Source organism: Biomphalaria glabrata, chromosome 11 (assembly GCF_947242115.1).
Source record: "Biomphalaria glabrata chromosome 11, xgBioGlab47.1, whole genome shotgun sequence".
NCBI lineage: Eukaryota > Metazoa > Mollusca > Gastropoda > Planorbidae > Biomphalaria > Biomphalaria glabrata.
Window position 1 is genome coordinate 11,244,571 of NC_074721.1, and position 26,250 is coordinate 11,270,820.

The 26,250-nt window shown below is 36.7% G+C and overlaps 1 protein-coding gene and 1 long non-coding RNA gene across 8 annotated transcripts in view; one reads left to right on the forward strand and one right to left on the reverse strand.

Annotated features, from left to right (window-relative positions):
• The window catches only part of LOC106075948 (complement C1q-like protein 4), a 106,764-nt gene extending 82,039 nt beyond the window's left edge, over window positions 1–24,725 (reverse strand). For 6 of the 7 annotated variants that reach the window (XM_056003764.1, XM_056003759.1, XM_056003761.1 and 3 more), the window contains exon 1: window positions 24,443–24,725. The gene's annotated coding sequence lies outside the window, so the exon portion shown is untranslated. The remainder of the gene's footprint in view (window positions 1–24,442) is intronic. The other variant, XM_056003765.1, reaches the window with a different exon arrangement.
• LOC129921641 (uncharacterized) lies at window positions 9,526–10,353 on the forward strand. The gene is made up of 2 exons (XR_008773597.1): window positions 9,526–9,918; window positions 10,037–10,353. It is a non-coding gene; the product is annotated as an uncharacterized LOC129921641 (long non-coding RNA).
• Window positions 24,726–26,250: the final 1,525 nt, after the last annotated feature.

Sequence of the window (26,250 nt, forward strand, 5' to 3'; positions counted from 1 at the left end):
TTAAGATAACTAAACATCTCTGGAGTGGACAGTGTCCAGGTCTACGTCCTTTTGTTCTCATATCTGTGACTGACCATAACTGACCTAGGCAGGGAGATGGACATAGCCCAGAGCGTTTGTCTGGACGTCTCAGAGACTGGAATGAAGCCTGGACACAGGCTAGTTGTCTTTGTTGTTAATGAAAATGGTGAGTATGAACAAGAGAGAAGAAGAGATAGAAAGAAAAGACATTATGTAGAGAAAGAAAAAGACATTGAGAAAAGAAAGAAAAAAAGAAAAAAAGAAAGAAAAAGGAAAAACAACATGAGACCCAGAGAGTGAGAAATAGAAAGAACAATTGAAGTAGAGAGCCAGAAAAGGAAAGAGGTAGAGAGAGGTAGAGTGAAATTAGAAGAAGAAAAAAACAACAACTAAGAAAGAGAGAAAGAGAGAACAGAAAAAAAGAGAAGAGAAAGAGAAATGATATTTAAAAAAAAACTGAGAGAGAAAGAGAGAGTTAGAGACCCCAAAGAGAATAAAATCAATATATGAATGTAAAACAGAATAAATTCCAGTGGATAGAAAAAGTTGTTGGTTGTTTTTACTAAGCTTATATCTACTCACTGTCTGTGTGGTAAAAAGTTTGTACACGTTATTTCTCCCACACCCAATCTTGGATCAAGTTGAAATTTTGCATAATTATTTCTTTGACCTGACAACAAAAGAATCACTAAAAAATTAACCAATAGGGTTTGTTGGACTAGTCCGTTTCGTTTCTTTGATTAAAAAAGTATTGAGCCGGAAGTGGCTTTTTTCCTTATATATCTTTGCATTTTTCAGTTCTCTCTTTAAATTAAACTGACATTATTATGCTATAATTTTAAGTGTGCCTGATAGAGAAAAAAATTCTGCACAAAAATACGGGTAGTTGTGATCAAACCCGATAGAGGCTATAAAAAGAAAAGACCTGAAACTAGCGCGTAAAACTACACATTTTCAGTACTTTATTTGATGAGTATTTTACCCAAGATCTGTGTTGTTTTTTTAGGACTAGCTTATTTCAAGTACCCGGCATTTTCCGATACACAGTTTCATACACAAAATAATTGTTGAAAAAAATTGTAGTGATTTTAAACTTTAAATGATTACTTAAAAAGGTGTTACTCTAATCAATTTTGAATATTATTTTGTTATGAATGTCACTGTCTATTTTGTGTCTGTTCTAGTATCTTAAATTTTTCTTGTGTAAAGGGGTCGTTTTTCTCCTAATGGGTATACATGATTTCTCCAAGCAGCCTTTGTAAAATATTGGTCCTAAATAATGCTAAGTTCATAAGCGAAAAATCACATATGGCTGCATTATGATGAATGTACGTGTTAGTTCAATATATTTTATATTACTAGGTAACTAAAAATAACTATAAATAGACGTAAGTTTCATTATTTTTTTCTGTTAGACAAATTCATATGGCAAATTTTTGTTTATATCCTAATTCTAAAAAGGAATAATAATAGAATTATACAGTAAAAATAATCACTAAGTTTTTTAAAAATAGTTTTGAAAGTCTAACTGATAAGATTACAAAGAGAGTTTGTGTTTTTGCAGATGTACACAAGCTACACTATGAGTCAGTCCATCTCTTCTAATTGTTTAGAAATGAGTGTAAAAATGTAGGCTTCGATATTTTTTAGCCTGAATTTAAGAAGTTACAAACTTCAAACAACTCTTCCATAAAACTTTGTATTTAAAAAATAAATTTATCCAATGCTCGAAATCCTGCTTGTATACTTAGGCCCTATTTAAATCGATCCGGTATCAATGTATTAAGTAGCAATAACCCCGCAAAAAAAAAATTAAATGAAAGAAGATTGAGATATACATATATTTTTGTGACGGTACGCACGGGTACGGTGTACCGGCACCTTTTTTCAATGTCGGGAAAAATGATTACTTTTCTTGTAATTCAACGTTAATTGTTAATTTATTATTAGTTGAAAGTTAGGCAATCTATCACTGAGTACCGGCACCTATTTTTTTATTTTTACAAAAAAAAAGCACTTTATATACTTTCAGCCGACATGCCGTATTATTAACAACACCTCTATGTGAACTTCTCAATCATCTAGAGTCTTAGACAGTCATTATTTTAGACTAGATTTAAGTAGAGTCTAGACCTAGATCTAGTAGGCCTATTACTATAAACAAAATTAAAATAATCAGTCATTATAGACATCATTCGCAATTTTATTATTAGGTCTAGGCATTGAAAAGTAAATCTATTAATAAACTATAATAGATCTAAGTCTAAGTACTAACTTATTAAATAAGTCATTATAAGTAGAAGTATTAAAATGAATATTGTATAGATCTAGATTGACTAGATTATAGATAGATCTATAGATAGATCTCTAGTCTAGTAGATTAAGTATAGAGTATAGTAAACGTATTACAGTATTATTAGATCTATGTCCTATGACGCCTATGTCTATATCTAATAATCTAATAATTAAAAAACTTTAGTCTTTATTAATATCTAGACCTTTTTTCTAATAAAAACTGACTATAGGATTAACATAGGCTAGACTCGGCAATCTAGCCTCAAGATAGAATCTATACTATTACTAGATCTATTCGATTTTTATATATAGACCTAGACTAGAATTAGAATATAGATCTAAATATACTAATGGAGAGATGATATGCGGTGTTAGCTAATAGCGTTGCACAAGAAACGAACCTGGGTTTTTCTAAACTCTAATACTTGGTATGTAATAGTAAAACAGCACCTACCTAAATAAATCGTAACTAGAAATCAAAAACCTATTTTTATTGTAGTATATATAGGTCTGTGGTTGTATTTTATATAGCCTTCGTAACTTCTTCTATAGAGAAATGACTTTTGTAATTTCTTTTACTGAAAATTGGGCTATTCGCGTCTGACACATATATAATTTTTATGTTCAGCAACAAACCCTATTAGTTAATTACTTTTTGGTAATTAATTCTTTTGTTAGGTATCTCGAACAAGAAAAAAAAATTGTACTTGACTGAAGTTTTTGTATAAGCTGAATTAAACCCTTTTATAGGTAGCTGCTCTTAATTAAAAAAAAATATATATATACTCATATAATTTTCTCGTCCTAGTTACCTCAGTAGCAATGCGATTAGCGCATCCCCCGAGAAGGTGTTATCCACGAGTTCGAATTCAGGTCGCCCCCCCCCCATTTTTTTTTTAGATAAGTGCTTTTATAAAACAATTACAGTAAAGTCCACCCAGATATACCTTTCTTCCCCCCCCCCCCAATCCTGTTTTCCCAACTGCTCCAGACAAGTGATAGGGTCATAGCGTAGTGAGAAAGACAAAAGCATGAAATTGCATTAAACAAAACCAAATTGCATGAATAATTCTAATCACACTGATAGTTTATTGGTAGTCTACATGTAATCCTAACCGATATAATTAACTAATCCAAATTAAATGACACTTTCAATAATGATTTTTTTTTTTTTAAGTTTAGAAAAGTAGCATTTTGTTTTATAGAGGGCTTAATAGAGAGACAGACAGACAGAGTTGCTATAAGCTTTGTAAAAAGTTTTAAGTTCTACGACTGTCACTGTGGTACAGAAGAGACTCCTAACTGACTGTAGTCTTACCAAATCCTGGCCACAGGATTCCAATTTCAGGCAGGAGAAAGTATTGAATTATTTAAATTAACTCCCTTGGCTAAATGAAATAGAGAGGAAAAAAAAACAACTAAAAACAAACTAATTAAAATTGTCTAGGAAAAAAAAGTAGAAAAAAAAAGTAACTTTAAACAGATATAACCCATTTTTAGAAGGAAAGTTTTCGTAACTATTACTTCTAATACCATTAATATAGGGGTGTGGCGGCTGAGTGGTTAGGGTTAGGGCTTCCAAACTAAGAGGTGCCAGGTTCGATTCCCAGTGTACCTGTAAACAAGTACATAGGATTCTATTTCGATGTCCTAATGTTCTATGCTTATTACTAAAATGCGTGTTATGAACAGTTCTGTCAGCACGTTATTTTGGGTGGTCGTGGGTGACATCGGGCCCATATTATAATGTTATATGTAGTCATTGTCAGAATGACTTCTTTTACGATCGTACCTCTCTCGTAAATAAGGAAATAAATCTCGATGTAGCAGACACAAATAATACGTTTAATATATACAATAATAACACCACCACATAGGAAACATGACACACAATTCAAGAATAATCAGTAATGATCCTTTATAGAAATACTTGACAATGGTAACACCTTTTTGACTGGTATAAATCTCAACTACTTTATAATAACTATGTGGTGACTCTTTCAATAACTTTCTCAAGTGACTATCTTCAATAACTACCCATTACTGAAAACCCTAAGTCACCTAGCTCGAGGTTAAAGTGTTCACCTTTAGATAAATAAGTTGTGACTAATAATCATAATATTAAAATACGGGGGTGTCTACTGTATGGCAATACGGGGTGTCCACTGTATGGCAATACGGGGTGTCCACTGTATGGCAATACGGGGTGTCTACTGTATGGAAATACGGGGTGTCTACTGTATGGCAATACGGGGTGTCTACTGTATGGCACCAACTCTGAGCTGGTGACAAGTTCCAATCTTGTATTTTTAATTTCAGGTTTAAGGACGCCCTAAGCCCAACCAACTCTTGGGAAAATTAAAGGCGCTGGTCGTAGTGTTGGATGCATGAAACCCTGCGAGTTAACCATTGGCCTAATAATGATAATAAGAATTGTCTTCGAGTCCCAAGATTAGTGAGGAATGCAGTATTTCCCGTGGCTGCGCAGCCCCAGCTGCGACCTACATATTTTCCCACATTCAGGGCAAGCATAACCATTGCCCGCAGGTGGTTGATTTAGATTTTCTTTTCGCCGTCTGTGTCTGTCTTGATCAGCGGATTTTCATTTGGTCTCAAATGTGTATCCCGCGGTCTTTGTGAGTGACCTCCAGCTGTCTCGTTCTGAGGCCGCATGCAAACAGTTGCTCGCCTCTATGTCAGCTAGGGCAAGTTGACGCCTAAGCTGGGCTTTGAAGCCTATCTGTGGGTCACCTCTGTGACGTCGACCACCTTTTAGCTCATCAAAAAAAAAAAAAGACTGCCTTTGGCATACGTTCGTCTCCCATACGGGATACGAGCCCAGCCCTGGTTTGTAGCTCCGTTGGCCAAATAAACAGATGACATTTACATCATCTGCCCCATAGATAGCAAGGTCTAAAAGAGGAAATTTTCTTTTTATTTACCATTTAATATGAAATGTATCAATTAGAAATGAGAATCAAGTATTTTCTTGAACATAAGTTTCAGTGTTTGTATTAGTAGAGCATCAGTTCAAGTCTGACAGCGAGTATGATTTCTTTACAGCAATGTTCAAGAGTTCTTGCTGTAGACACTCGGTCGTTGGTTTGTCAATCGAAACAGCTCTAAACCGGAGTAGGCGTATTACATTCTTAATGTTTGACTGGGGAGTAATCGTGAAAAGTACTTCATTTAAACTAAACAGAAGATAAATAATTTATAAAGATGTGAAGAATCAACTTGAAAGTAGATATATGTAGAAACACAAATGAAATGAGAATTTGAAGGACAAAATTGAAAAATAAATCAATTAGTTTGGACCAGTCGTGTAATTAAATTTGTCAAAAGTTAATTAATAATGATAACCAATAAAAATTGGTGATGTTTGGTGATGTAATAGACCTAGACTGAATCTAGAGCTATTACCACACTAAATATGAAAAAAATTTAGCTTGGGGATTTACTGACCAGAACGTTGGATCTAGAGATATAGAAGATTCTAGTTTGGTGATATAGATCCAGACTTGAAAACATAAACAGAAAGGAGTGTGCAAATGTTCCAAACCAGAGTTTTCCATGTTGCCAGTTAGCAAGTAAACCCCTATTTCTTTCCCTAAGATGTACATAAACTGTCAAATGCCTATGGAAATCGTTAGAGCCGTATTCGAGATCCGTGTCCACCCAGGTTTAGGCTGACAGGAGAAATTGTAAAAATTTAACGAGAAACATTGTTTTCATAAATGGAGGTTCTATTGACTTCTTCGTTTAGACATATAGAGGCTATATCAAATCACTGTCTGCCTGTCTATCTATCAGCCTGTCTAGTAAAAACATATGTACACGTTATTTCTCCAACACCCATGCTCGGATTAAGTTAAAACTTCACACAATTATTCATTGTCATAGACAAAAAATAAAATAAAAAATAAAAAAGTAACCAATTAGTCAAATAATTACTGGTAATTCATTATTTTGTTTCCTAACAACAAGGGAAACTAATCCTTCATTATTCACTGATGTTGCTTAAATTTGTTGGGTTTTGTCCCAATAAATAAATGTTAACGCTATTTCCCCATCACGCATACTCCGATCAAGTTGATACTTTAAATAATTATTTATTGTACCTAACAAAACATGAATCAATAAACCAAAAAATACTCAATTAGTCAATTAATTATTGGTAATTATTTATTTTCTTTGCGATCCAATAAGGGAAATAACTAGTATATTATTGGTAGATATAGTTTTATGGACGGAGTTCTTCCCCTTTAGATAAGCTTTGTTTTTTTTTTAAACGATTTTTTATATGTTGCTTGTTTTAATCAATGGAGATTCTATTTGACTACGTCGTTTAGACAAAGAGATGTTCTTGTCAATGTCAGTCTATGTCTGTCAAAGAGAGTTGGAGCCTAAGTTGGTCTTTAAATCTTTTCAGTGGGGCACCTCTGTTACGTCAAGGGTCGACCAATTTTCTGCGAAGAGGTTACATTAACAATGATTTATCAAAAAAATATATTGTAATAGATAAATTATGTCTCTTTTTACGTATTTGTTACATTTTTTTTCTCTTCAAGATTTAATCTCTTTAATGAGAGTAATTACCGATAAAACTCTCTGAGAATGGGTGTGTGAGAAATACCATGTTCAAAATTGTCACCAGACAGACAGACAGAATGATTTGATAAAAGCTTTGTAAAAAAAAAAGACACGTCTTTCTGTCACTCGTATAGTAAAAAGTAAAAGTTAGTAATCATAGTAATCATTATTATTATAAAATATATGATTATAGGCGAGATAAACCAATACTTCCAACTTGAACCAAATAAAAAATCTTATAAAAAAAGATTTGGCTGCGACGAGGTGAAAATATGACCGGAAGTACTTAAGCACATGAGCACTTCTTGGCAGGGGGCCGCTCACCCCGGGGCTAAGCATCACCGGCCCTTCAATTATGAGTGCGTACTGGGACCGTCTAAATGAGTGATTTGTAAGCAGCGATTCACTGTCGAGATCGACGACTGGGCGTATCGATTATAGGACGAGGGGTGGTGGGAAATAGTGATAGGTTTGATTGATTGGTATCGATGAGTTATAAAAGTCAGCTTTTGTTAAGGAACCGCACTTAGGGCCGTAAATTTGTCTTTCATTCAAGAAAGTATCGACCAATCATTTGTTAGTTTAGAAAATCGCTTAAGTGTTTTTTTCTTCCACGGGTGGTTTAGCGCAGCGGGAAATTTCGCTCGGCCTGAATGTCGCAATAAATGACACTTTAAGACAGTATTCTGACGTGGGCTCGACGGCGTTGACTTGGTGGGTTCAAAGAAAAAGCAAGCGCGATAAAACTTTTTGTCTTCGAATCCGTAGCTTAAGTCGGAGTGCAGTTCCTCACATGGCTATGCATCCTTCCTGTGTTAGAAATATGTCAGTAAGGTTCAATGTTATGATGCAACTAGGTGGGTAGTGTAGCTGTATATATTAAATGTAACCTCGATGATGTCTGTCTTAGTTGAGGTTATAAATAGATGTGTGAAAGTCGAAGAGGGGAAAAATATACGAGAGACGAGTGACAGGAAGACGTGTCTTTTTTTTTACAAAGCTTATATCAAATCATTCTGTCTGTCTGTCTGGTGACAATTTCGAACATGGTATTTCTCACACACCCATTCTCAGATCAAGTTGAAACTTTACTTAATTATTTAATATTAATTATTTAATAAAGTTACTTAGATACAAGGGAAATGAATCCTTCAGTTATCTATTGTTTAGTTATCTATCGTTTAGTTATCTAATGTTTAGTTATCTATTGTTTAGTTATCTGTTGTTTAGTTATCTATAGTTTAGTTATCTATTGTTTAGTTATCTAATGTTTAGTTATCTATTGTTTAGTTATCTATTGTTTAGTTATCTATCGTTTAGTTATCTATCGTTTAGTTATCTATTGTTTAGTTATCTATTGTTTAGTTATCTATTGTTTAGTTATCTAATGTTTAGTTATCTGTTGTTTAGTTATCTATTGTTTAGTTATCTGTTGTTTAGTTATCTAATGTTTAGTTATCTATTGTTTAGTTATCTATTGTTTAGTTATCTAATGTTTAGTTATCTGTTGTTTAGTTATCTATTGTTTAGTTATCTGTTGTTTAGTTATCTAATGTTTAGTTATCTATTGTTTAGTTATCTATTGTTTAGTTATCTATTGTTTAGTTATCTATTGTTTAGTTATCTATCGTTTAGTTATCTATTGTTTAGTTATCTATTAGTTATCTATTGTTTAGTTATCTATTGTTTAGTTATCTATCGTTTAGTTATCTATCGTTTAGTTATCTATTGTTTAGTTATCTATCGTTTAGTTATCTATTGTTTAGTTATCTATTGTTTAGTTATCTATTGTTTAGTTATCTATCGTTTAGTTATCTATTGTTTAGTTATCTATTGTTTAGATATCTATCGTTTAGTTATCTATCGTTTAGTTATCTATTGTTTAGTTATCTATTAGTTATCTATTGTTTAGTTATCTATTGTTTAGTAATCTATTGTTTAGTAATCTAATGTTTAGTTATCTATCGTTTAGTTATCTATTGTTTAGTTATCTATTGTTTAGTTATCTATCGTTTAGTTATCTATTGTTTAGTTATCTATTGTTTAGTTATCTAATGTTTAGTTATCTATCGTTTAGTTATCTATTGTTTAGTTATCTATTGTTTAGTTATCTATTGTTTAGTAATCTATTGTTTAGTAATCTAATGTTTAGTTATCTATCGTTTAGTTATCTATTGTTTAGTTATCTATTGTTTAGTTATCTATTGTTTAGTAATCTATTGTTTAGTTATCTATTGTTTAGTTATATATTGTTTAGTTATCTATTGTTTAGTAATCTATTGTTTAGTTATCTAATGTTTAGTTTTCTATTGTTTAGTTATCTATTGTTTAGTTCAAACGGGAAATACTGCATTCCTCACTAATCTTTGGACTCAAAGACAAGCCTTATTTTTATTATTATTCTTAGTTCAAATCGGTGACCTATAAAGTGGACTAATTCAGCTTATACCACTAATTCAGTCGATTACAATTACTTTCTCTTGTTTGAGAAACCAAACAAATAATTTATTACCAATAGTCAAAATTAACTAATTTTTTTTTATTGATTCTTGTGTTGTCAGGTAAAATAAATAATTGTGCAAAGTTTCAGCTTGGTCCGAGATTGGATGTGGGAGATGTCACAGTGTTGTGCAAGGGTTATTAATTAGTTTAATAGATGTTATCAAAGCTCACCGATAGACTTGACAGAGACCAGACAAAGGTTAGGACAATGTCAGTTAGGTGTTTGTCTTGTAGAGAGACTGATATGTGGGTCGGGACAGACATTAGCAATGTTAGTTTAGGCGTAGGCTAGATACTCAGCCTATATAGAGTAGAGTTTGGGGCAATCGGGACACAACGCCATGTAGTTTTAGCAGGGGCGTGTGTCGTATGCTAGGCGTTTTCTGGTGAACGACACATACAGACATTGGGAGCAAGTCGCCGAGGTTGGCTCGCGATCTTGGCTCCAAGATGTGTGAGTTGTTTGCCAGAGACAACATGTAGGAACTTTAATTCTTAAGGACCAGGGTAAGAAGAAATGTTTTTATTAGTTATATATCTAGTATTAGATGTTAATTGGTTATGAATAAATAGAATGGCGCTTTAGCTAGTTGTTAGCGATATTTTTGATTATTTGTCTATTTAGAGTGACAGTCTTGGCGACTGTCTGAGTCTTAGTGACATTCTGACGGTCAGAGACGGTAGATCTATATATGGTGTATCTTTGCCTGCTACTCAAGGGGATATCACTCTAGTATTGAGCGGACTGTGACGTTGGGTTCCAGGATCCGTGCAGAGACTAGAGAGAGAGAGAGAGAGAGAGAGAGAGACAAGAGAAATGGAAAGTTCATCGTGACCTACAGCCAAGCATCAATGTCTATGTGATTATTAAATTTTAATTCTAGAATCACATGTTATATGTAACTATAGTTGTTAATTAAATATTTATTTTTCATATGCAAATTTGTGTCCAGAGATCATGATTTATATCATTATTGAATATTGTGGTCTTTAATCCATAGTCATCTGTGATGTGTGTGTTTTATCAGCTAAATTACATCAGTAAGAATCACCCTAGACGTATAGCCATCAAGAGCTGATATCAAGATCTTGACAATTGGGGCCTCGTCTAAAGTTTTATTTTAATTTTTTTACGACACTTTAATGATGTCTGGGGGCTAATGAATAACTGGGACCTGTTATTTTTCTTTAAGTGAAAATACTTTGGTTATACTTGATATAGTATTGTTACGTATTTCTGATTTTCTGGCTAAATGTACTAGGCACACAAATAAAAGAAACACTGCAAAGAACTTGACGACTCAACTTTCAGCTTTAAATAACTTTATTGAATTATAACTATAACAATTCGTCACTGTAACATGTAGCGTATACGTCTTACATAAACTGTATCGACTGTAAAGGCTCAAGTCCACTCTCTTCTACTGTCTCGCACAGTAGAGAACAGTATCGACGACTGTACTGACTCTTTTCACATGAACATCTCTGGTTTATAAAGAGTCCCTAATCGCTTGTCTATTGTTGCAAAAACACTGCTAGTACCCTCTGGAACAACATGGGAGGAAACATCACATCCTGTTGTTGTTTATACATGTCGATTCCAGAGGATGCCTGCTGCAGTGTCATCTCGCCGAGGTCACACGTAGTGACCTCTAACTGTCACTGTTCATTTGTCACAATGCCCCCCTTCGTAAATCTGTTCGTCCTCTGGAACAACACGTGAGGCACGTCCCATCCTGTCTTTGTTTACATGCATAGATTCCAGATAACACTCGGTGCTGTGTCATCTCGCCGGGGTCACACATAGTGACCTCTACCTGTCACTGTTCATTCGTAACACTGCCCCCTTCTTAGATCTGTTCGTCCCGAACAGATTCTATTTCACCACGGTACTGATGGAGTCGGTCAACGTGGACAACCTTCAGCTTGGACCGTGGACTTTTCTGTATCCGGTAGACCACGTCGTTTATTCTTTTTACGACACGGTATGGACCTTCCCAGTCTCTTTGGAGTTTCGGGGATCTGCCTTTTCGTCTCTGTGGGTTATAGAGCCACACTAGATCATTCTCATGGAACCCCGACGTATTGGCCCGTTTGTCATACCTCGTTTTCATCAGGTCACTGTTGGTCTTGATGTTTCTGCGGGCCAATACATGAGCATTCTCCAATCGTCTTCGGAGATTGGTGACATATTCAGTTGAAGACACTGGCGTATCTCTCGGAATCCCAAATAACAGGTCACATGGTAGACGAAGCTCACGACCAAATAACATCTTCGCTGGGGTATATCCTGTGGTGCTATGAACGGATCCTCTGTATGACATGAGGAACATGGGGATATGGCTGTCCCAGTCGTCTTGTCGGTCATCAGTAACCTTAGACAGATGTTGTTCTAGGGTTCTGTTGAATCGCTCCACCATCCCATCAGATTGCGGATGGAGAGCTGTCGTGTGAGTCTTTTCGATGCCAAGTGTCTTGCACATCTCCTGGAAAACTTTGGACTCGAAGTTCCTGCCCTGGTCAGAGTGCAACTCATTAGGTACACCAAAGCGACTGATCCAGTTATCCACGAGTGTTTCGGCCACTGTGATAGCTTCTTGATTTGGTATGGCATAAGCTTCTGGCCATTTGCTGAAATAGTCCATGACTACCAAGATGTATTTGTTTCCTTTCTTGGTTTCAGGAAATGGGCCTGCTACATCTATTGCGATCCTCTCGAATGGAACACCAACATTATACTGTTGCAAAAGACCCCTAGTTTTGCGTCGAGGGCCTTTTGCTGCCGCACATATGTCGCACCTTCGACACCATTCCTCTACATCCTCTCTATATCTGAACCAGTAGAACCGCTGACGAACCTTTTCCAGAGTCTTATTGACACCAAGATGAGATCCGCTAGCGCCATTATGCATCTCTTTCAGTACTTCAGCAACTCTCACCTTCGGTAACATCAGCTGAAGGCGATTGGATGTTCCATCAGCAGATTCCCAAACTCTTTTGATGACACCATTGACCAACGTCAGCGAGTCCCACTGAGCCCAGTACGCCTTGGTGGCTACCCCCTTCTCAGAGATGTCTTTCCAATCTGGCCGTTGTCCATCTTCTTTCCATAGAAGAATGGGAGCCAGATCTTCATCTTGCATTTGGTCCTCTCGAATCCTTTTATCACACCAGGGTCCGGAAACATCTACTCCAAGCCGAAGACAATTGACAGCTACCTCCTTTTCTTCAGCCCTCTTGCAGTGCTTACATTCTGCTTTGCAGGGTCGTCGAGACAGTGCATCAGCATTTTGGTGAATTTGCCCTTTTCGGTGCTTAGTTTCAAATTCATAGGTTTGAAGACGTTCGATCCACCTTGCCACCTGACCTTCAGGGCTCTTAAACGAAAGCAACCATTGCAGAGCTGCGTGATCTGACCTTAAGATAAATTTCTGCCCGTATAGGTACTTGTGGAAATGTTTTATTGCATCCACAGCAGCCAGCAATTCACGTCTCGTCACACAGTAGTTCCTTTCAGCTCTCGATAGGCTTCGACTGAAGTATGCGATGACTCGTTCAGTTTCATCCACCTTTTGGGACAAGACTGCGCCTATTCCAGTGTTGCTTGCATCTGTGTCGAGTATGAATGTCTTCCCTGGAATGGGGTAGGCCAATACTGGTGATGAGGATAGTGTGTTTTTCAGCCTCTCGAAAGCTTCTTGACATTCAGATGTCCAAATAAATGGCCTCTTTTGCTCTGTCAGTTGATGAAGGACCTTACAGATGTTTGAGAAATTTGGCACGAAACGTCGGTAGTATGTACAGAGTCCCAAGAAACTTCTCAGCTCATGGATATTACTTGGCGTAGGCCATCGTTTCACTGCCTCAACTTTGTCAGGGTCAGTGCTGACTCCGTCATTTGACACAATGTGACCAAGGTACTTAACGTTTTTCCTGAATAAGGAACACTTCTTTGGGCTGAGTCTCATTCCCGCACTTCTTATCCGTTGAAATACTTCCTTCAGATTTGCAAGGTGCTCTTCAAACGTTTTGCCAATGACAATAATGTCATCAAGGTAAACAAGGCATGTAGTCCAATGAAGTCCTCGTAAAACCCTCTCCATCAATCGTTCAAAGGTGGCTGGTGCGTTGCAGAGACCGAATGGCATCACAGTAAATTGCCAGAGGCCATTGCCAGCAGAGAAGGCGGTTTTCTCTCTATCATTGGGATGCATTTCAACTTGCCAATACCCACTCTTTAGGTCGAGAGTAGAAAATACCTGGGACCCTGCAAGCGTGTCCAAAGTATCGTCGATTCTAGGAAGTGGATAACTATCTTTATGTGTGACTTCATTCAGAGCTCTGTAATCTACACAAAATCGCATAGATCCATCCTTCTTCTTTACTAAGACAATAGGCGAACACCAAGGACTATTTGAGGGCTCAATGATTCCTTGCTGCGTCATGCCCTCTATCATGTCCATAGCTTCTTGTTGCTTTGCTAGCGGCAAGCGACGTGGTGGCTGTCGAATCGGTCTGGTGTTTCCAGTGTCTATTCGATGTTGTACCATGTTTGTCCGTCCGCAGTCTGTTTCATCAGATGGCAGAATATCTTCAAACTCAATGATCAACTGTTCCGCTTTGCTGAACTGCTCATCTGATAAATTCACTTTCATTTCTGTCAGGAGCTTGGTAATTTGTGGATTGAAAGGTTTGGTGGAATTAACGATCGTGATATCATTATTACAGTTTCTGATCAGGTCAAGAGTATTACATATTGCGATGGGGCTGTCTTTCTCTAGATGTCTCTCCTGTAGGCCGAGGTTCATGATTCTGACGGGCACCTTTTGATCTTTTCCGACAAGGACCAATGTTTTTCCTACTGCCATTCCGCTGTTGTCATTTTCAATGCCTTCCACTATCGCCGTCATCGTTGCAGTTTGACCATGCTCTAACTTTCCCCAGATAATTGCTTCAGACTGAGCTGGCAAACTTGTATCTTCTGTTAAAAGGATTCTTCTTATTTGACCATTCTCTTCATCTTCATCCCCGAGCAAGGGAATCTCAACATCACCACATTTCAAAGTACCACCTCCGATGTTCAGAGAGAATTCACATTTCTGCATAAAATCGAGCCCAATAATACAGTCATCCGTAATGTTAGCGATCAGAAATTCATGTATAAATGACTGATGCCCGAGCTCAAAGTTTATATTTGTCAGTCCATGTATAGGCATCATCTCTCCACTGGCCGTCTTCAAGGAGTAAGAGTTCACTCTCTTGATTTCGTTCTTTTTGACAATGTCTGGACGAATGACTGAACGTGAGGCACCAGTATCTAGAAGAAAACGGTAATTTCGAGATCCAATTCTACCATTGATGTACAGACTTTTATTCTTCCCTAACACAGCGACTGGAATTATAGTTGCAGGGGCTGTCATGTTCTTGATCGCCGATTTTTGCCCCATAAAACCGGCGAAAGTTAGTTTCCCTGGTAGACATGAGCACCTGACCTTGCATCTGTCTCCGGTCTGTGCTGATACTCTGTTTGTCGGGGAAATCTTCTCGTGCAGTTCCTTTGTAGATGGCCAGGTTCTCCACAATTCCAACAACGTACACTGGTTCTATTCTGTCCTTCTTGCTTCTTATTTGGTCTGCGTTCTTCTAGCACTTCAGTTACCCTTCTGAGAAGTTGTGTAAGATCTTCTTCTTGGACTTCCAGCATACGCCCATGATGGATATTCTTAGAGGCGTCTTTGGCGGCTTCATAGGAGAGGGCGTAGACCAGAGCTTCGCTGGATTTGCGCTTACCACTGATTCTTATTGCCTTCTTCAGTTCTGGATCTCGAATAGCATCAATGAATGCATCAGTGATAATGACGTCCAGAAAGTCTTGTGCTGCTGTTGGATATGCTAAATGAGCAAGACGTTCTATATCCGCCTCTAGCTCTTGCAAGGTTTCACCGGAGCTTTGTTGTCGGGTTTTCAACTGAACTCTATAAACTTCTTGTAAATGTTCGTCTCCGTAACGGAGCTCCATAGCCTTAACAATGGCAGCGTAATCTTGTTGATTTGTTATTGACTGGAGCAGTTCTGCTGCCTTCCCTCTTAAAGCTAACACCAGAGCAGTCGCTTTCTCTTCTTCAGTGTTCCAGTTATTAACCTTGGCCGCTGCCTCAAACTGTCTTTTGTAAACAGTCCATGAGATGGATCCATCAAACACAGGCGGCTTTATCTTCCCAGAGATTTCGGGCACTAATGTTTTTGCTCTAGTACCCCGTTCCTTACTCAGTTGTTCTTGGACATGAGTCCTTATCTCTTCCATTTCTTTTTCCACAGTGTTGACTCTCTGGTCAATCTTCTCGTTCATAGAGCTCATCTGTTCATTTACTTTTTCATTCATGGCGTTTATTTTCTTGAGGCTCTCCTTCATTAAGTCCATCTGGCCCTGCATGTTACTCAGGATCTCTGTCATATCTGGGTTTAATTCAAATATGTATTCATCTGGATCTTGATCTTCCTCAATAAGGGCCTGTCTTAGGCGTTCTGTTAGTGTTTCTTTGTTACCATTGAGCTGCAGACCTCTCTCACGAAGTTCTTGCCTTAATTCTTTGACCAACAGCTGGTTAAGTAGTTTCCTCGAAGACATTTCAGCCAGAAAACATCCCACTTCTGACACCAATTGTTACGTATTTCTGATTTTCTGGCTAAATGTACTAGGCACACAAATAAAAGAAACACTGCAAAGAACTTGACGACTCAACTTTCAGCTTTAAATAACTTTATTGAATTATAACTATAACAATTCGTCACTGTAACATGTAGCGTATACGTCTTACATAAACTGTATCGACTGTAAAGGCTCAAGTCCACTCTCTTCTACTGTCTCGCACAGTAGAGAACAGTATCGACGACTGTACTGACTCTTTTCACATGAACATCTCTGGTTTATAAAGAGTCCCTAATCGCTTGTCTATTGTTGCAAAAACACTGCTAGTACCCTCTGGAACAACATGGGAGGAAACATCACATCCTGTTGTTGTTTATACATGTCGATTCCAGAGGATGCCTGCTGCAGTGTCATCTCGCCGAGGTCACACGTAGTGACCTCTAACTGTCACTGTTCATTTGTCACAATGCCCCCCTTCGTAAATCTGTTCGTCCTCTGGAACAACACGTGAGGCACGTCCCATCCTGTCTTTGTTTACATGCATAGATTCCAGATAACACTCGGTGCTGTGTCATCTCGCCGGGGTCACACATAGTGACCTCTACCTGTCACTGTTCATTCGTAACACTATTGACATTTTTTTTTTATCCAGCATAGTATTGAGAAAATTGTATTTTGCTTGTAAAGGTTTGGACGAATATTCACTGCTTAGAATTAGCATTAAGTAGAGTTTCTGTTTACACTTTTACACTTGTTGTAATACCATGATTGTATTTTTCAAAATTTTTTTTTTTCTACATTTTGTTTTCTGCCTAGCATTTGTTGTGGTACAGGTGAATTGGCTGTTTGGCAGTGGACGTCACACATGATCTATTTTTAGACTGTCACTCCTGATTCCTGCGCCCATTGTCTTGGGGCCTTCGTGTATCCACGGTTTGAGGGTAACGTTGTTATCTTCAGCTCGTGTTTTTTCAATGTTTAGGTAAGCTGTATGATGTAGTGAGATAAGGTGTAAGTTTTCTTGTTTTTATTTTTGATAGGGAGCTTAGGGATTTCATAGAGGTGGGATAGAAAGAGGTGGACATTATTTTTAAAGCATAATTACTGCACTGGGCAGTGTTACATTTATACTGTGCTTATACTGTGTTTTTGCAGGCAGACAGGGGCGAGATATTGTTTGGAGAAGGTAGAAGGGGGTTGGACCTGTATGTTCGCGTTGGGTAAACGTATAGTGTCGTTGTCCTCAGTTATTTTTTTTTTCTTGCTTTTTAGCTTGTTAAGCTTTGTAGATGGTTAGCCAGGTGAGCAGTACTGTTGGCCAGTTGTTTTTTTTGTTGCCATTTTGGTGTTTTGATAGGCGGGATAGGGGGTTTGAGAGACAGACAATGGCGTTGGGTCATGTAGTGTCTACCCCACCCATGTATTTTAGTAATGCCTATCAAACCTTGTAGTTGTTAATGGAAGTTTTGGAATTTCGTTTCCAGTGCCATGCCAGAGGGCAGGGACATTTGTTTTTCTTCTCCCTCTTAGTTGAGGTCGAGCGTTGATTTTTTTTACCTGGTGTGTCCTTGTTGTACGGATTCATGGTAGTTAAGTCACAGGGTGACGTAATGATTTTTTGTTGTTGCGGCAAGAGTTGTTTTTTTTTACAGTGGGTCTCGAGTTTTGTTGGGCCTGGTTTCAGTTTTTTGTATGCCGTCTATTTTTTTTGCTTGAACGTGTTGATGATAGTTGGCTATAGCTCTATATAGAATATCCGACATTAGGTATGTCGTGGATTTTTTTATTTCAGTGAGATGTTGCTGTGTTGACAGATCATCAGTTTATCAAGGTCATTTGATTAGTTTGTTCAACGTTTGATATTACTAAGATGTTAAAGTTTAGGCCTGACGAGCTTGAATTGGTATTGATTTTTTTTTTACATAGATTTTTTTTTGTTGGCAAATATTTGAGCTTTAGCTGAGTTATGGCGATTAATGTACACGCTATCTAGGTAGTTCAGAAAATTGACGTTTTAGGACATTTGTATCCAAGGTGGAACATGAGTTGTTTGTTGAAGAGTCAAGTGAGTCCTTCTAATGGGGGAGGGTGCATAACAGACACTGAAGTAAATGACAAAGCGTTGTTTTTTTTTCTACGACATGTGTGATGGACACTGGCAATGAGTACAGCCATTTTACAATTTCTATTCTATTATAGGGATGCTAATGAATTTTGTATTTTCATTTTATTATCATTATGTTTTAGTTACTTATATATTGAATTATACTGTTCTATATTTAGGTCGAAAATAAGATGCAAGTGGAGCTTGCAATCCGAAAAACTTTGTCCATGATTAGATGATATCATTTTTCTTACTTTTAGTTTTATATTAATTCGTGTTTTACTTGCACTCAAGATTTGATTGGCAGAATTGCATGTTCACTTTGATGTATATTTTTTTTGTAAATCTACTTGCAGAGATTCATGACTATATTATTTGATGTTTAAAGTTGAAGTTTGTGACAGTTGCAGTGCAGATATATGAGATGACGATGTTCACATGTTTGTTTTGATTTTTTTTTCTTCTTAATTACAACCACTTTGTTTATGATTTTATAATCTTATTCCAGTGTGCTACAGTTGCCTAAAGACTTTGGTTAGCAATGCTGCATGTGTTCTATAACATTATTTTTATGTCTCAATATAGTTCCAGAATTTGTTCTCCAAATGTGAGATGGTAGAGGCAGTTTAGTGAGTCGTATTAGTGTGACTTTGGTTGCAAATATTGCAACAAAAGTCAAAGGAGAAGGGGAAGATGTCACAGTGTTGTGCAAGGGTTATTAATTAGTTTAATAGATGTTATCAAAGCTCACCGATAGACTTGACAGAGACCAGACAAAGGTTAGGACAATGTCAGTTAGGTGTTTGTCTTGTAGAGAGACTGATATGTGGGTCGGGACAGACATTAGCAATGTTAGTTTAGGCGTAGGCTAGATACTCAGCCTATATAGAGTAGAGTTTGGGGCAATCGGGACACAACGCCATGTAGTTTTAGCAGGGGCGTGTGTCGTATGCTAGGCGTTTTCTGGTGAACGACACATACAGACATTGGGAGCAAGTCGCCGAGGTTGGCTCGCGATCTTGGCTCCAAGATGTGTGAGTTGTTTGCCAGAGACAACATGTAGGAACTTTAATTCTTAAGGACCAGGGTAAGAAGAAATGTTTTTATTAGTTATATATCTAGTATTAGATGTTAATTGATTATGAATAAATAGAATGGCGCTTTAGCTAGTTGTTAGCGATATTTTTGATTATTTGTCTATTTAGAGTGACAGTCTTGGCGACTGTCTGAGTCTTAGTGACATTCTGACGGTCAGAGACGGTAGATCTATATATGGTGTATCTTTGCCTGCTACTCAAGGGGATATCACTCTAGTATTGAGCGGACTGTGACGTTGGGTTCCAGGATCCGTGCAGAGACTAGAGAGAGAGAGAGAGAGAGAGAGAGAGACAAGAGAAATGGAAAGTTCATCGTGACCTACAGCCAAGCATCAATGTCTATGTGATTATTAAATTTTAATTCTAGAATCACATGTTATATGTAACTATAGTTGTTAATTAAATATTTATTTTTCATATGCAAATTTGTGTCCAGAGATCATGATTTATATCATTATTGAATATTGTGGTCTTTAATCCATAGTCATCTGTGATGTGTGTGTTTTATCAGCTAAATTACATCAGTAAGAATCACCCTAGACGTATAGCCATCAAGAGCTGATATCAAGATCTTGACAGGAGAAATAACGTGAACAAACTTTTTACCAAACAGAGGGAGTTGATATAAGCTTTGCAAAAACACTAGCAAAAGGCCGTGGGGGGTTTTCACACATAAAGGACATATGGTGATGATGGAAAACAAAACTTCTGATATCACACAATACATTTTTTTTGTTTTAAAGTTTTTATATTAATCAGGACAACAATTGTATAAAAACTTTGCTGCTATGTTAGATTTGACTCTAGATTGTAAATAGTCTGTTGAACTCACCTAGTGTCGTTATGAACAGAAAGGAACCATTCCCAAGTAACAGGGTCAATAACAGTTCAATAGTTTCTCTTGACAAAAAGAGTTCACCAATAGAGTACGAGGTAACTTAGGTGCTCACTTTTTATTGGACCAAACATTCACTTCTGCAGCGGGATGGCCGAGGACTGAAGTCCATACTCAGTTGATTTTCAATCATTGTTCAATATTCCCAGTAGACTACGTTGTTACATAGCTCGTGGATGTTATCAGTATTTCAAACATCATCTGATTTTTTTTTTTTAACAAAGGTTATTTCAACTCAGTCTGTCTGTGTGTCTGTCTGGTACAAAGGTTATTTCAACTCACTCTGTCTGTGTGTCTGTCTGGTACAAAGGTTATTTCAACTCACTCTGTCTGTGTGTCTGTCTGGTACAAAGGTTATTTCAACCCACTATGTCTGTGTGCCTGTCTGGTACAAAGGTTATTTCAACTCACTCTGTGTGTCTGTCTGGTACAAAGGTTATTTCAACCCACTATGTCTGTGTGTCTGTCTGGTACAAAGGTTATTTCAACCCACTATGTCTGTGTGTCTGTCTGGTACAAAGGTTATTTCAACCCACTATGTCTGTGTGTCTGTCTGGTACAAAGGTTATTTCAACTCACTCTGTGTGTCTGTCTGGTACAAAGGTTATTTCAACTCACTCTGTCTGTGTGTCTGTCTGGTACAAAGGTTATTTCAACTCACTCTGTCTGTGTCTGTCTGGTACAAAGGTTATTTCAACTCACTCTGTCTGTGTGTCTGTCTGGTACAAAGGTTATTTCAACTCACTATGTCTGTGTGTCTGTCTGGTACAAAGGTTATTTCAACCCACTATGTCTGTGTGTCTGTCTGGTACAAAGGTTATTTCAACTCACTATGTCTGTGTGTCTGTCTGGTACAAAGGTTATTTCAACCCACTATGTCTGTGTGTCTGTCTGGTACAAAGGTTATTTCAACTCACTCTGTCTGTGTGTCTGTCTGGTACAAAGGTTATTTCAACTCACTATGTCTGTGTGTCTGTCTGGTACAAAGGTTATTTCAACTCACTCTGTCTGTGTGTCTGTCTGGTACAAAGGTTATTTCAACTCACTATGTCTGTGTGTCTTTCTGGTACAAAGGTTATTTCAACTCACTCTCTCTGTGTGTCTTTCTGGTACAAAGGTTATTTCAACTCACTATGTCTGTGTGTCTTTCTGGTACAAAGGTTATTTCAACTCACTCTGTCTGTCTGTCTGTCTGGTAAAAATTTTGAACAAGTTCTTCCACACCCATTCTCGGATCATCTTAAAACTTCAAAAGATTACTATTGTAACTAACAAAACATGTTTAAATGTAAATAAAAAGAATTAGTCAAATAATTGCTGGTAATTAATTATTTTGTTTGATACCAAATGGGGAAATTAATCCTTCAGTAATCAGAAATATGGCTAAATATGTGGGGTAATGTCCCCTTCGATAATTTTACACATTATTTCTTCCAAATCGAATTAATTTAATGATTGGTATTTAATTATTTTCTTAGTTATCGAAAAAATGGAAATTAAGTTCATTACTTAGCCATTTCTTTGTAAATGTGTTCTTACTTTTAGATAAGCTTTGTTTTTTTATTTAAGTATTTTTATATTTTGCTTCTTTTTTTTTTATAATTCTATAAGGTCGCACCTTCATGGAAACAAGTGGAACCGGGAAAAAAAAAGAACCTGGACACGGTTCTCGAAAACGGCTCTAACGATTTTCCTAGAAATTTGACACTTGATGTATGTTGTTGGGAAAAGTACTCCTAGCTCAAATTTGGCTCGAGGACTAGAAAATGTTTTCCTTTGACAGACCACGTCTTCAAGTATTTCCGCATGTAGGTCCTAGTCATTAAAGAGTTTAATAAACAATGTTAATGGAAATTTTGTGCACTGTCTTCTAAGAGATGTATAGGCCTATCATCAGAATATCTAGTAGATTTATACATAAGCTTAATTACGATTTTTATCATTAGTTATAGTTAGAGCTAAATAATCGCTCTATAAGTATAAAGGGGGAATTGTCTTTTTTAAAAAAGATTTTTTGTTAATAACAAATAAAAAAAATAGACAAAATTCAATCTTTTATGTAATATCACACTAACAATTCTAACTCGATTGTTAAAAATGTTGCGCTCATGAAATAAAACCATATCTTCAATATTATATCTACAGGGGAACATGTAGGACCAAATGTATTCTCTTTGGAAGTCATGCCTGTATTTCAGTGTTTCCCTAACTGTGTTCAGCGAACTCTATTGTTCCTCGAGGCCTGAATAGGTGTTCCCTGAACTACGGGAATAATTAACTAGTAGGTCACCATGCGAATTAATCTCTCTAAAAAATATATACAAAGTGTTCCGCTAAATACTCCAAATGTGCGAATTGTTCCGTTAGAGAAAAAAAATGTTTCAGAAACAGTTGCTGTAATTTTTATAAAACTCATTCTTTCTTTGTTTGTTTGTTTTACAGTTACCATGAATACATAGTACGTATTTATAAAAGGAACTCGTGTTTGGATTAGTGACTCATGCTTCTATTCTTCGTAAATAAAATTTGTCAAATAATCCCTTCAGTCCATTTGGCAGATGCTATTAAGCTCGCTGTTTCTATGGGCGATGTTTACTATGGTGTGTTGTGGCCAGCACAAAGACCCCTTTAATTTTCAAACGTAATGTCACATACACATGAGAGGAATTCCTATATATTATGGAGTTCACGAGTCCAGTTTTCTTCAAGATTCGAACTCATGACAACTCGGTTCAAAAGCTAATCATTTAGTCACTCGACCAACATATATGAACTGTAAAATATTTTAGACTAATTCATGGAATTGGTTTACATGTTAACGAGTATAATATTGTAAACTATTTGTAAAAGATGTTAGATCTAAGTAAGATAGGTAGCAGAGAGAGAGAGGGAGAGAGAGAGAGAGACTGAGAGTGAGAGAGAGACAAAAAGGGAGAAAGAGACAGAGAGACAGGGAGGGAGAGTGACAGACATGGAGAGATAGAGAAAGAAAGTGAGAGAGAAAAAGAGAGAAGAAAGAGGGAGATTAAGAAGAGAGATAGAGAGAGTAAGAGATGGAGTAAAAGAGAGGAAGATAGAAAGAGAGAGAGCTATAAAAAAAAAGAAAACGAGGCAGAAAGAGAGAGCTAGAGCTAGAGAGAGAGAAAGAAAGATTACGAGCAACAAATAAATACACCTGCTCGACGAAGTAAATAGAACACTTTGGAAACTACGAACATTGGAAAACATCGATGTATGACCACAATAGAAAATGATTCCTCAATTCCACATGTTCTACCACACAGTTAACCACACTCTATGGTAATACATTGATAAAACAAACAGCTTGCATATCTCAAGAAAATAAATCACTGAAAAAGTAAATATAACAACAGAGAAAGTTGATGATAAATACAGTAAAACCAGATATGCATATATACCACCAAAGCGAAAGCCACCCTGACCTGCGATATTTGTGAGTGGGAGTGTCTCTATAAAATAGGGCTCCACAGTCACATGAAAAAGTGTTCAAGATGAACTAAGTCGTTCTACGACTGAAGGAGGCCAATGATATATAAATATATATTTACACACGCCGTTAATATCTTGTATATGACATTCATTTTCTTTGTGATTGATTAGATTTTTAAAAAGTAATGTTCTCTTTTAGACCTTGAAATCTAAAGGGAAGATGATGTAAAGATCATATTTTTCTGTGGCCAGCACAACGACCAACTGACTTTACCTTTCCTCACCTATTGTCAGGTACCCATTAGAGCTAAGTTGACTCAGAGGCCCCTAAAATCCCAAAATTCAAAATCCAAGTCTTTACCGAGATTTCAACCCAGGACCCAGGTTAGGAAGCCAAGCACTTTACCGCTCAGCCACCGTAGATTACATTATATTAAATGTTTAAGAGTTATACTAAACAACTAATGCATGTTCTTCGTTTCCTATTGTATGCATTTTCTTAAGAAGTAAAAAAAAAAACTCGATTAAAAATGATCAATCCAATCAAGGGGAATTAATGACATGGGTACATATTTACGCTATGCTTTCATGCTAATGAAATCAAATTAATTTTAAACATGAAATTGTTTGATCATCTTTATAACTTCCTTTTAAGAAAATAATTTATAAACAAATCATACATGTTTATTTTATCCTGTTTGTTTGTGAGTTGATGCCAACTGTGAATGTCATAATTAGATAATTAAATTGCTCACTGAGAGAAAGTAATTAGCAAATTGAGTCAGAAACAAAAAGTAAACACATCCTACCAATAGAAAAATTTACTGCTAACTTACCGATAAGCTCCACGAGCGAATGATGTTGTTCTACGAGGGGATGATGTTGTTCCTCAGGATGGCGCTGACGAAGCAATAGTTGTCTTTTAATTCTGGAGGGAAACAAAACACAAAACAAAAACTGGCATATAATTCTCGAGAATGTTTCTCAAGTGGCGGTTGAGGTACAGGGCGCGAGGGTGCCAGAGAACGATCTTTTTGGGGTGAGTGTGAAGAAGTGAGGAAAGAGAGAGACAGTCTGTGATTTCTACGGTGTTTGGGGGAAGAGAGGGAAACCAAGAGGACGAAGCGATGAAGGTTGGAGTTCCACAGCCAAGGGGAGGAACTCGTGTCGCAGACGTCATGTATTGATTGGGGCACAAAGAATTCAGCGCGTGGGGTAATGAAGCCAGGGGTGAGGTGGACGGAGGGGAACATGTCTCCAAACCTTCATCTTTTTCTTTGATGTCATCCAGGGTTCGAATGCAACCCACTCAGTTCTTGAGGAATGGTAAACCCTCTTGTATTTGTAGTTATGTTCACTGTTATCACACTACTGTGTCTAAAACACGAAGTTATTTAATAAGTAATTTTGACAGATTTTATATATTTATTGTTTTCAGTATTTAGTTGCTTATTTTAAAGCTGTTTCAAAACCATATCTTCTTTTAGCGTCCATCCTTTGTCTTCTTTCCCTTTTAAACGTCCAATAGTTAGCGCGGAACTAATTGCTGTATCAAAACGTGTAACATAGGTCAAAGTGTCACATAACAGCTTAATAATTATATAGTTCAGTTAGTCTGTGCACTGAAAAACAAGCAGGAGAAAACTTAAACATAAATACACACAGTGATAGAGAGTGAGAGATGAAAAAAAAAGCAAGCAAGATAGATAATTCTATAGATGGACAGAGAGCTACAGCGACAGACAGACAGACAGAATGGGTGATTGATACATAATTAAGCTTCAAAAACTACAAGACACTATTCTTTTTTTTTTCTAGACTGCTATATTTCATTTATGGAAATTCTCGTTTCCTATTTTCTTGAATTGTGTTTGAAACGTAATAAGTATAGGTAGCCTTGATCTTCTTTCAGAGGTCTGCACTAAGACGCTTATGAAAAATATATATTTGATTGGATTGTATATTATGTATACATTTCAAAATGTTTGCTTGTAACTTTTTTTATTATTTATTTGTATTACCTCTGTCTGAAAAGGACACAATAAATAAAAGAAATGAGCCTACAACAAGAACAAGTTTACAAAGACCGTTTGTGTGGAAACACAAACTCAAAATCGGCCCCCGAAGTGGTCCACCTAGAGTCTTCACCAGGATTCGAAAACGGGACTTCCGGTTCCAAGTGCTTTACCCCTCAGCCACAGCATCTCTCTATATATATTTAGTGTACACTTATATGTTTTAAAATAATAATTATTAACCTTATTCATACATTCAAAATTAATAATTCTTCTAACAGAATTAGATAAATTGGCAAAAAAAAATCTTGACCTACTTTAAGCTACAATTGTGTACAAAAGACTTTCCCCTCGCAAATAAAAATTAATACCTCCATTGTCATTTGTCATACAAACTAGACATAGGCCTAGATCTAGGTAGATCTAGACCTAGTTTTAGATCTAAGTCTAGATCCAGAAATAGATCTAAAAAGTCTAGATCTAGAAATAGATCTAAGTCTAGATCTAGAGTTAGGCCTAGATCTAAGTCTAGATCTAGAGTTAGGCCTAGATCTAAGTCTAGATCTAGAGATAGGCCTAGATCTAAGTCTAGATCTAGAACTAGATATACTCTATAATCTTGATAAAGA